The sequence below is a fragment of the Anastrepha ludens genome, chromosome 6, assembly GCF_028408465.1.
Source record: "Anastrepha ludens isolate Willacy chromosome 6, idAnaLude1.1, whole genome shotgun sequence".
Taxonomy (NCBI): Eukaryota; Metazoa; Arthropoda; class Insecta; order Diptera; family Tephritidae; genus Anastrepha; species Anastrepha ludens.
This window is the reverse complement of record NC_071502.1, coordinates 102,169,984-102,181,494: the sequence shown is the minus strand read 5'-3', so window position 1 is coordinate 102,181,494 and position 11,511 is coordinate 102,169,984. Positions and strand designations below refer to the sequence as shown.

Here is an 11,511-nt window from a genome sequence, read left to right as displayed (position 1 = left end):
AGTAGCTCTCCAATGAATGTTTGGAAATGTGGATCGATGGAATAATAATCAAGTTACGCCATCTGTTGTAAAACCGAAACGAACTTATTCATAGTCCTATTATTAAAAATAACGCAAAAACAAAGAAAAACTTTATTTAAAAAGTAAAAAATAAAATATCAGATAGTAGGAATTCAATTCTTTTAATTCATTTTTACATATGCACTATGTATTACATATTCGGAACATATGTAGGTACTGTGTTTGATTTCACAAGCATTCACGTCCTGAAAAAATCTGTAATTTTTTTGGTGTTGGCTTCGAAATTTACATCTAAACAGTTTTTCTTCAATCGATTCAAATGCATCAAGATCTAGATTTTCACTTTCCATATAATGTTTAATTATTGAAAGTTCCTTCAAAGCTTTAGCTAAATTAGGCGCAATATTATTGGACTCGTCTTCTGAATTTTCTGTAGCTGATGACTCATTAGATTTTTCTTATAAGACTGATGTCAATATTTCCTCTTCCGTAAGTATTCCAAAACATTGGAGTTCTTCATCGCATCTAACATATTCTTCAAACTCTGCACTATCGATCGGCACATTTATTAATTCTTCAGTGGCCTCCGGGTAATTATTATTAATAAGAAATCCACCCTATGTTATCAAATCAAAAAATAAAATAATGAATATTTCAACAAAGGATATAAAACATACCTTACGGAAACAGTTTTCCATAGTTTTCTATATTGCCCGCTTTGCAAAGTATAAAGCATCCAAGATTGAAATAGATTTCGCAAAATCTTGGTTTGTGAAGCCTTTTTCAACAGAAAGCAACTGTTTTCTTACTAGTATTTGTCTGAAATTAACTTTGAAGGCATGAATTATTCCTTGATCTAGTGGCTGCCAGATAGATGTGGTATTTGCTGGAAGAAATTCAATTTTGACATTTTCCAGTAATAAGTCAACCACTTTATGGCACGGTGCATTATCAACAAAAAGCCAAACTTTTCTTTGTTGCTTAATCATATCGCGATCAAACTCTTTTAAAATATTTGTCCAAAGCGAGCTAACCATCCAAGCCTTACGCCTTACCCTGGGAGTAATATGGTAAGTGAGTAGTTTTTGCTTTAAAGCAGCGGGGATTTATTTTTTTTTTTCACTTCCATCAGCATTGCATAAAAATAATAGGGTAAGGCGCAATTTTTGGCTCTTTCCTCCTTTCACAGCAGCGCCCTTTCTAGCTAAAGTGCGGCCTGGCAGGGCCTTATAAAACAATCCGCTCTCATCCGCATTAACAACGTTGCAGGCTTCATAGTCTTTTAATAAATTTTGCAATGGATGTTGTCTGTATTCATCTGCCACTGTGGTTCAGCATCCGCCGCCTTTCCAGTTATTTTTGTAAATTTAATGCCTCTCGCCTTATCCAGCGCCACAGCCAGCCATTGGTAGGACAAAAATCAACGTGCATCTTATCAGTGAATTTTCTAGCTTTTTTGAGGAGTTGAGCATCTGTAATCACAACATTCGCAGTTCTCATTTGGTCGAACCATTTGGAAAGAGCCTCTTCAATTTCTTTGTTAGGACTTTTACGCAAACGTTTGCGTTTCCAGCAATTAGTGTCCGCTGATTCCTCCACTTTTTTGCGATTTCTGAAAATCCGATTTATGGTTTAAATGTCGCTCTTGAAATGTTGCGCAATCTCATTTTTAGATTTTTTATTACTTTCAAGTAAATGAAGTATTTGTATTTTTTGTTCAATTGTTAAACTTGTAATTTTTCGCCCTTTGCCAAGCATTTTTCTATTTTAACTCTCACAACTAGAGATTCTCGATAAATTAGTGGTGTAAATCAAATCAAATATTGATTTTATAGGGCTATCATTGAGCTTCAAAATATGTGAGTATCAAGTAGGTACTTAAAAGGGGAAAATTATACGAGAAATGGATATTAGTGCACGAAAAATTGACTCACTTAAGCGGGTTCGGTAATAAAGCGGGGAGTTACTTAAGAGGCGGATTTTCTTCCCATTTCTTACAAAAAGCAGAGTGCCCAAAAATGTTGGTTACTTAAGCGGGTTTTACTGTACTTCAAATTCGCCGGTACCCGATTAACGGTTGATGGTGGGCATATATTTGCATTCTGTGTATTCTGCTCTTACCCGTCTAGGACGAAGTTCGTGCAGTTAAAAAAGTAGCATCAGGGGAAGAAATGTCGACTGACTTATTTAAACACAGAGCTGAAGAGCTGATAGAGTGAGTATCTGAACTCTTCTTGTTCATCAGATCAATAAAATGTGTTTGTGTTTTCTTCTTCGTTGTGCTTATTGACAATAAAAAAAAAAAAATAATACATTTCCGTTAGGTGTTTGGCCGAGCTCCTATTTGTGGCATGCGTCTTGATGTTGTTCTACAAATGGAGGGACCTACAGTTTTAAGCCGACTCCGAACGTCAAATGGTTTTTATAAGAAGCTTTTTTCATGACAAGAATACACTCGGAGGTTTGTCATTGCCTGGAGAGGGGCGACCGCTATTAGAAGTATATTTTTCTGTCATTTGGTGTTTCATACACGGAGATTCGAAACTTCGCACTGCCGAATGATAGTCACGCATCAACCCATTCGTCCGCGGGGGCCGCTAACTAACAACTAGAAATATAAAATGAAGCCAGCGGGTGCGATCATTTTCCTGTATTACTGACTGTATCGCGAAGCATCGATTACTTTCAGGTCTGGAGCATTTGTATCCACTTTTACGGTATAACCTTGCAGGCGAGGCCCCTTGAATTTTTATGTACAGTACAATTCGTGCGTCGATGTCGCCGTAAAGCCTATAAAGCTAACCATTTCATTGCCAATTTTTCAGAAAAAGATTAAAAGAGTAACTGGGTACTTATTTTCTGAGTGTTACTAAACACGGGGCGAGGAGAGTTCAATCAGCAGCGCTAATCAATATTTTAGTGCAAAGTTATGGGCGACATGGCAGCCATAAAAAATATATATAAATCAAAGGAATCACTACCAAACATTTCGTTAATTAGTCAGATTTGAATAATTCACTCCCTTCAAAACAAAAAACGCTTTCACCCGAGAAGAAGTGATTTGCGCATTTATTTTTAGATTTCCGCCAGAATCATACCCAAAATTTTTACCTACATTTTACCTACTCCTTCTGCATCGCCACGAGCTGTGTGAGCATTGCTGAATGTTAACCTTGAACAAAGTCTTGGGTGGCGCTAACTGAACGTACGAAACGGACAAATGGACGACGGATGGTGCGTATTAAGTGATTGGGATGTGGCGAGTCAAAGAGTAAATCGAAGTGAGTGAGTGTACGCGAAGAAAGTCGAAAAATAATGCTCACAAAAATTCATTTATTTTCATTTACTGTTTCACATTTCCCACGAGATGGACGCACAAGCGAACAGTTGAACAGTTTTTTTTTATTTTTATTAGTTACTTTTTTCCTGTGTGTTTGTGTGGAAAAAGTCTATGGGTCCGCGCTGGGTTGGCGACGCGGAAAAAACTTTTCTTTATGCACATTTTATTTACTCACAAACGCGTTGGATTGGTCGGGCCGAAAGCAAAGCGCAAAAATACGTGTTCATAATTTTGTTGACTTGTCGTACAGATTGTAATTTTACTACGAAGGGCATTAAATAATTTAATAACAAGAAAAAAATGTGAGAAAAAAAAAATCTGAAAAAATTTGAGAATAGTAAACGCACAACTTTTTCGCGCGTCGCAATTTTTATTGTATTACCGTACCTTTTTCCAACTTTTTGCTTTCTTTTGCTATGTGAGAAAATGAAATATTTCGCTTTTTGATGAATGCTTGTCGGCGGCTGTGGCAAGAAGTTGTCAGCGATAAAAGTTTTAATTCAATTTGCTGAGCATTTGTTTGGCGTAATTGGGTGAGTAGAGTGAGTGATTGTGGTGTAGAAAAAGGGTTTATTGGTTGCTGCGTGATTAATTCATAATTTAACTGAACCTTTGCGTTCTTTCACCAAAATGCTGTGTAGTGTTGCTTGAAATGATTTTTGGAATATTTGTTAACACATTTTTCTTGCGCCTAAATTCAACAACCAAAGCCAATTGCCAGCATCACTTCGCAGTAAAGTTAAATTTTTGTTTACACTTGCACGAGTATACTCGTATTGACTACCCTATCCCGCTTTTTCCAACACTTTACAATACTCGCACTGCGCTGCAATGCGTCCAATTTCTATATTCTTGCCGCAATAAAAGACGTCTTTGGTTCCTTTGGGAAATTTCTTTCAGCCACATTCCATACCAATTCTATACGCAGTCATATACTCGTACTTATGTTTAACACTAATGTGCATGCGAGTGTGTGTCTGTGTGCTGGTGGGAGTGAGGAGAACGCGTCAGTTGCTCGTGTTATAATAGCGGTTTGAGTTTATTATTTCTGCGCGCCGTCAGAGTCATTTCTTTTAATAAGTGTAAGCAGCCAGTCGAGCGGGGACGTAGCGCAAGCAAAACCACCAAATGAACAGTTATACAAGTATGGTATAGTGCAAGTGCGAAAGAGTGCAAATACTGGAGGGAAGTTCGCACACACGCACACAACTTTTTCAGGCCAATTGGAAATCTCATTCATACTGTACAGAAAGAATTGCACGTAATGCATAAGTGGGGCACAGTTATGGTCTGTCTATACAATGGCCTGTCGAGCATATCTTTCTGGAAAATTGTACATTATAACAGTTAAACATTGCTGCTCAACGAATTTAGGTGGTGAGGCTGGAATCAAATTGTGACTCTTCAGGAGAACGTGATCGGAATGAGATCGTAAAAGATCGCGAAGTTTGTATACGCTGAGAATGGAGAACATATTCAAAGCCGTTGTAGCTATAGCAGAATATTATTATTTTTACACTTCTTATTCTCGCCAAGCGTTAGCAAGTGGCGAATAGATAAATCAACTGTTATAAATAAACGCATCTTGGCAGCGCTGAGAAATTACATTTGTTTGTAAAATAGTCAGTTATATCAGTCTTATGACTTTGTTGCTGCTTTCACATGCAAATTTTTCGTAAAGTGAGCCGAGCAGAGAAGTGGCGAATAGAAGAAAACTAATACTTGTATTACGTTACTGCGCATAGCGTCTAAAAGAGATCTATTGTGCAAAGCCTGCTGAGGTACCCTATATTTTAAGGCTTTTTAAGAATTTTAGCAAATTCTTGAATTTATTGTTCCACATTTTATATGAATGCACGGCAATACTACCAAAGTGTTGTAGTCTTTTTTGCTTAGTGCAGGACATTCACAAAGAATTTGTTCTTAATTTTCAGTATCCATTTCACAGAATAATAGAACTGCAAAAAAGCTCCCCGAAACAAATCCCCAAGGCGATAGAAGAAGAGGTCGACTTTTACGAGCGAAAGTAACTTATCAGAAATTTCTCTGTCCGGCGCTCGGAATTGTTTCACTTGACGCTGATCGCTAGAATTCCGCCGGTGTTTAAAGAATTTATTCTGCTCTTACTTTCTGAGAAATTCATTAATCTGACCTTTGACAGAAAGGATTAGGATCAATTAGATGAATGTTTGCCCCGTTTTCAGTTAAATGATTTTAAATCAATCATTAATCAGCCCTTTCACTTCCCTCATTCCCCTGATGTCCGGGAACCCAATTTAACAATACTCTGCTGCAGTTCCCTAACGTGTTAAGAAGATTAAGGGGCGTCATTTAATTTTTTTTGAGGTGACTACAGTTGATAGAAGGGCTGTCAATGGGCTACCCGACTATCTGAAAGTATGTAAATGTGGATTCGTCTCATTTGCCTACGGCGACATTCCTTCAAATATATCTCGATGGCATGTATTTCCACAAAGCAGATTATTATTTAAGGGGACAGAAACCTGTAAAATTTCGAAAAAAAATTTTTTTTTTCATAAAATGTTAATATAATCCTTTAAAAATATGTCAAAAATTATTGAAATGCAATTTATGTATTTCTTATATTATATATCGTCCTTTTCTTATATTATATATCAACGACTCTATTCTTTGCATTCGAGAGCTGGGAGAGGTATAGTTACGTTGTATTCAAACTTTGGACGCGTTTTTCTCAAAACTTTATTTTTCGAATTGGCGTACACGATAACTCGAAAAGTAATTTACCGATCTCCCTGAAATATTGCACACATCTTTTTTATGATATTACTTTCTATGTGAATTTACAATTTATATTTAGTAATAATTTTTTCGAAGCAAAAGTAGTAAGAAAATTTGCCCCAAAACCCATTTTTTTAAGCATTTTATTCCGCGAATTTTTTTTCCATTTTTGTTTAATTCATATAGAGATTATCACATTAATAAAAAAAAAATGTTACGTTGACGCCGATGTTACAATGCCCGCCGATTGAGAAGCCCCACTGGGACCTTCCTGGAAGAATTGAGTGTACATCCGCCATTTTAAATTATTAAAATGAAAAAAAAATTATATTATTTTAATGTATGAATAAACCGTATGCCAATTTTGGAAAAGATATATTGACTTCTCCATTTTAAATAATTTTAATGAAAATCAGGGAAAATATGGCCGTTTACAGGTATCTGCCCCCTTAATAGTATTAGGGTAGGTGTGGTTTTCCGAAGATATTGCAAGAGTTGTAAGAATTTCGAAAAACAAAATGATTATTCATTTGATTTGGAACTTTTCTGCACCGTACGAAAGCAAGCAGCGGCAACTGGGTTCAGGTTTTCTCACCGGCCAAAATCAAGTAGCTTATGTCGACTTTTTGAGCTTCGTTAGGAACACTAGATGCAACAGCGAGGTGGAAGCACTGTAAACTGTGATCTCACAAAGCTCCCTTATTTTTTGCCAGTCCTTCATTTTTGTCAGTAGAGTTCAGAAGCATACAAACGAGACATCTGCATATAAAAATATCTACAAAACTTTATACACATGTGAGTACATATGTATGTACTTATATAGTAATATCGAATGCCTAGAATAATTTTCCGACAAATGAAAACAACTTCCAACTGGGTCGCTTACATGGCAACGTATCACTAACAAGAAATCTGTGCGAAATTGTGCTTGAACACAATTTTTGTAAGCGTGAAAATTGTTATGATCTTCATGCATCTGCTCTTCCTACCGCCCTCACCTCAACCACAACCCTCCTCGCATAGTAGAAGTAGCAACAGCCAACATTTTGCTGCCAAACAATCATTATTATAATCTCAGCCTCGGCTTGAGTTGGTTGCGCTCACTTCTGTACTCCTGTACTCTTACCCCATCGGCTCATAGTAATCTGCCTACTCGGCATTCAACTTACTCGCCCTCCATCGTTAATTACAAGTTGATTTGATTTTTTCGCCTTTGCGGTTTGTAATTAAAATTGAATGATTTTCGTTATTCCTTATGAATTTCATTTATTTCTAAGTATGTGTACATACCTATGTGTGTATTTGTGTATGTGTGCACGTGCAATTACAAGTGCAACTAAGCATCATCATTTCATTCATTTCACTCCACTTCATTATATTCCATTTCAGTGTGTCAAAGTTAATTATGCGTAGTGATGTATTTTTGTTGTGGCTGTATTTGTGTTGGCTAAGAGGTGGTAGGCCGTCTGGTGTTTCGCTTTTATTGTTTACATAAAATCATTGAGGTGTACAAAATTTGCCGAAAGTTGTACTAAAACAAAAGCACAGCAGTGCACCAAAATATTTTTCATAGATTACCTTGCGTACTAAGCAATAAATCATATTAAAACAAAAGGTAAGCATCGTTTTTATATTTTTCGTATTAGTTTGCTTTTCGAACTTCTTTGTTTACATTATTGATTAGCCATATCCCTCATTGGCATAGAGAATTTGTGTTTTAATGCTTTAAACGCGACTACTTCCACTTCTACATCGTTTTCATTTGTTGTTAAATACCAATTTGAAAGCAATTTAAGGGGTAAAAATATTGAGATTTTTTTTGCACTGATTTGTGAATCAACGTTCGAAAACAAAATATGTGCATATACAGGGTACTTTAAGCTCGACTTTCGTTTTGACAGCTGTTGATAGATGCAAAATTAAAAATCTGCCGTTCACTTCGGGAGTCCGATTGCGCTCGGGAACTTGGTAGGTATCCTTACCGGACATTGTCCGCTGGGTGTCCATGCGGTGAGACTTGAGATTGCTTAAAGTGCTATTTGCAGAAGGTGGAATCATCTCAACACTATCTCCCAGCTGTTCTGCTTTCGTAGGACAAATATTTAGTTTGGGCTACCAATTTTTTGTTACACCTGCGGAAATTGGGGGTCTAAATATCGTACACCTAATGAAATGCATCAGTAGCTTGAAGCGGTTAATACAAACGTAATTACCCACAGTGGTCGTTATTCTCTATCTGTTTCTACCTCTTTGAGCCATCTTTTCCTTGGCGTCCTCTCCTCCGATTCCTAACTAGGTCCAATTCATTCGCTTTTCGTGTTGCTCACTCTCTGGGCTTTCTCATAAAGGGTCTGATCCACCTTATCCTATGGAACTAGATTAATCATATCGCGGCCAACTCTTTCCGTACCTTGAAATCCGCATACTTCAGAATCAGTCAGAACATTACCTTGTGTGGTTGTTTAATACTTGTGTGGTAAGAAGACTTTTTCTGTTTGCAACAGGATTTGATGCCCATTTATGTGAGTGGAAAGACTTTAGGACAGCCTGACAAACTCACAGAGCAACTCATTTTGTGCAATTTAGACCAGAATAAGCTGCTGGTAGTAGAAAAAATCCTTTTCTAACGCTACAAAAATTTGAAAAAAATAAAAATTGAAATGGAAGATCGAGTTTGCTAGTCTTACGTCATTAGGGGTGTTTAGTTTAATTTTGAATATTAATTAAACTCATTGGTATTGAAAGTAAAATATCGAGCTACTATTGCGACGGTAATAAGTGTAGATTCATCCTCCGAACATGCGAAATTTTTGAATTTTTCGGTACGTGGTTGGTTGAAAGGGTTTCTGCTGTACCAAATGCCATTTAAAGCCTTTGATACAAATGCAAACCCAATTTAAGAGCAATTCCACACCTAAAGCGAGCATATCATTTTTGGTCTGCTGTCATTGTTGACATTTTTTGACTGAAACACAAAAAAAAGTACACAAAAACGAAACAAAAAACACTTAATTTCAGCCATCAATTGGACATTTGGCAAATTTGACGATCAATAGCCATTCCGACACAAACTTTGATTAGATACTTTTTGAACCCTTTGGCGGTAAAAGTGATTGTAAATGTGGACACCTTTGGGTGTTTGCTAACGCCAATCACCCATAAAACCGTTTTGGACAGTTTGCGCACTGGACGGGAGTTGGTTAGATTGGACTGCCGTCAGAACTGAACAGAGTTGGTGGTTGGGTTAACAGCGTCACCGCGTCGTACAAAGCAATTCAATTACCAAATTGGAAATAACGGTCATAACAAAGTAAATAAAAGTGCGAGAGAAGCAAATAAAATCTGGTCGAAATGCCAATGATTGGGGTTGAGGGAGAGCGGAAATTCCACTGTTTATCGTTTGACATTTGGTCACCGTATCATTTGGAAGCGGAGCGGCTAGTGGATGTCGTAGGTAGTGACGGTGGTTGCGGTCAATACTGAGGTACGCACACTTTCTACGACAGTTAGAAGGGTTGGTGTGGCTTGCGGTCTGTTATATTTGGTTTCTGTGAGAAATGCGTGAGTGTACAGGTGGACGTGCGGACGTGGTCATGATGGACTTGTTTATCTTTGGTGATATGTTTGATTAAGCGCCACAAATTGGCACACTTTCTGACCAATAACCAACGGAGCGCAGCTGGATGCCATTCTGTTCATCGCATTCATGCGTGGTTTATGATGGCCAATTTGTGAGGGGACTACAGCCGTGGTGTAGAACTACATACAAAAATAAAAGATACGGAATGGGTGAATAAAATAAACTTAAAAAAATGGGGTGAAATGAACAAAAATAAATTAAATTAAACAAAAAGGAAATAATAACAAAATCTGTTTAAATAAATAAGAAAAAACAACAAATAAATTGAAATAGAAAAATTTATTACTTAAATAAAATAAAACGTAAATATTAAATAATAAAATAGACTAAAATAAAATGAGAAAAAAAAGAAAATTAAATTAAATTAAAATATATCGGAAATAATAACCGAATGAATTAAAATAAAATAAAGTGAGTAAAATACAATTAAATAAAAAAAGAAAAAAAACGACAAAATATTTTAAAGTAAAATATTTTAAAATAAAAACAAAATCAAATACATGGGAAAAAATCATTAAAATTAAATAAAATAAAATTAAATTAAATTAAATTAAATAAAATAAGCATGACAACCCTGCGGCCCCTAGTCCCGACCCCGCACGGACATCCCTACCTGAGGGGTGCTGGAAGTAACGTCTCCACGGCTCCGAAGCGAAGAAGAAAACATACCGCTAAAATGCCTAACATGCCGGCTGTGTGCATGCATGTCCGAAGGACACAGTTAACCCAGAAGGAAATCGGTAAACCACCTGGCAGAAGGTTTAAAATGTAATCACCCGTTTCAAGAAACGGAGACCCGCATTATAGAGGAATGTAATGATTGCAGCCGATTGAGGATATTCGCTTAAGTGTCGGCAGAAGCCACGGCTGCTGACGGGGGATCTACTCCTCAACATCAGATAGCGAAGTCGCCAGTAGTACAACATGAAAACCCCAACACAGCGACAAGTGTTTCTCAAGTTAATCTTGGGACCGCAAGAGCAGGCCGTGTTAGACAGCGTATTGAATGGACAACGGAAATGAATGAATATGTCCTGCACTGCTACTACATCTCTACAAATTGTGAAGAACCGGAGCACATGACGACCTATCCTGAGAGAATGCTAGAACTGTTTCTAAGAAGATACAGACATCTGAATGGGAAAATAGCCTTGCTATAAGAAAAAAAAAATCTTCCAACACGAATATGTAAGAAAAGAAAAGCAAGAGGAAATTAAAAGTGCAATACGCAACGAGCTACGAGGAGTGGAAGGAAGAGAAGAAGAAATAACACCAGATATAGCCGAGGTACGCAACCCACAGCCTGAAAATTTAGCGGAATTTACCAACGTACGACCTGAAATTAACTTGATTTATGAAAGTACTGAAAGCGATAGTCCAGAAACTAATGAAGAACGGGAGGAAAAAACACATTTTCAATAATTATCTGGCGAATTATGAAGGTATGGATCCTTTACTAAGACCAAGGATACCCCGATTAGGCGAGTCGGAAAAGTTAAACGAAGTGGTAAAAACACTTAGCTCGAAAATTCTGCCAGCATATGTCGCCAATACCACCAACTTGGAATATGTTAACACTCTCTTTTATGTTTCTGCTCTTACTACTGTACGATTACTGAGGAAGCACCCAAAGGTACAAACATCTAATAATACAACAACGCAAAAAGCACCAGTAGTGCCCAAGTGGCAAAGAAGACTCGAAACACGAATGGCCGGTCTAAAAGAATCTTTAGGGAGGCTTGCTTCATTT

General features: G+C 37.1%; 1 pseudogene; it reads right to left on the bottom strand.

Annotated features, from left to right (window-relative positions):
* Positions 1-479: 479 nt before the first annotated feature.
* Positions 480-1,058, bottom strand: LOC128867199 (tigger transposable element-derived protein 6-like; annotated as a pseudogene).
* Between the last annotated feature and the right edge of the window lie 10,453 nt (positions 1,059-11,511).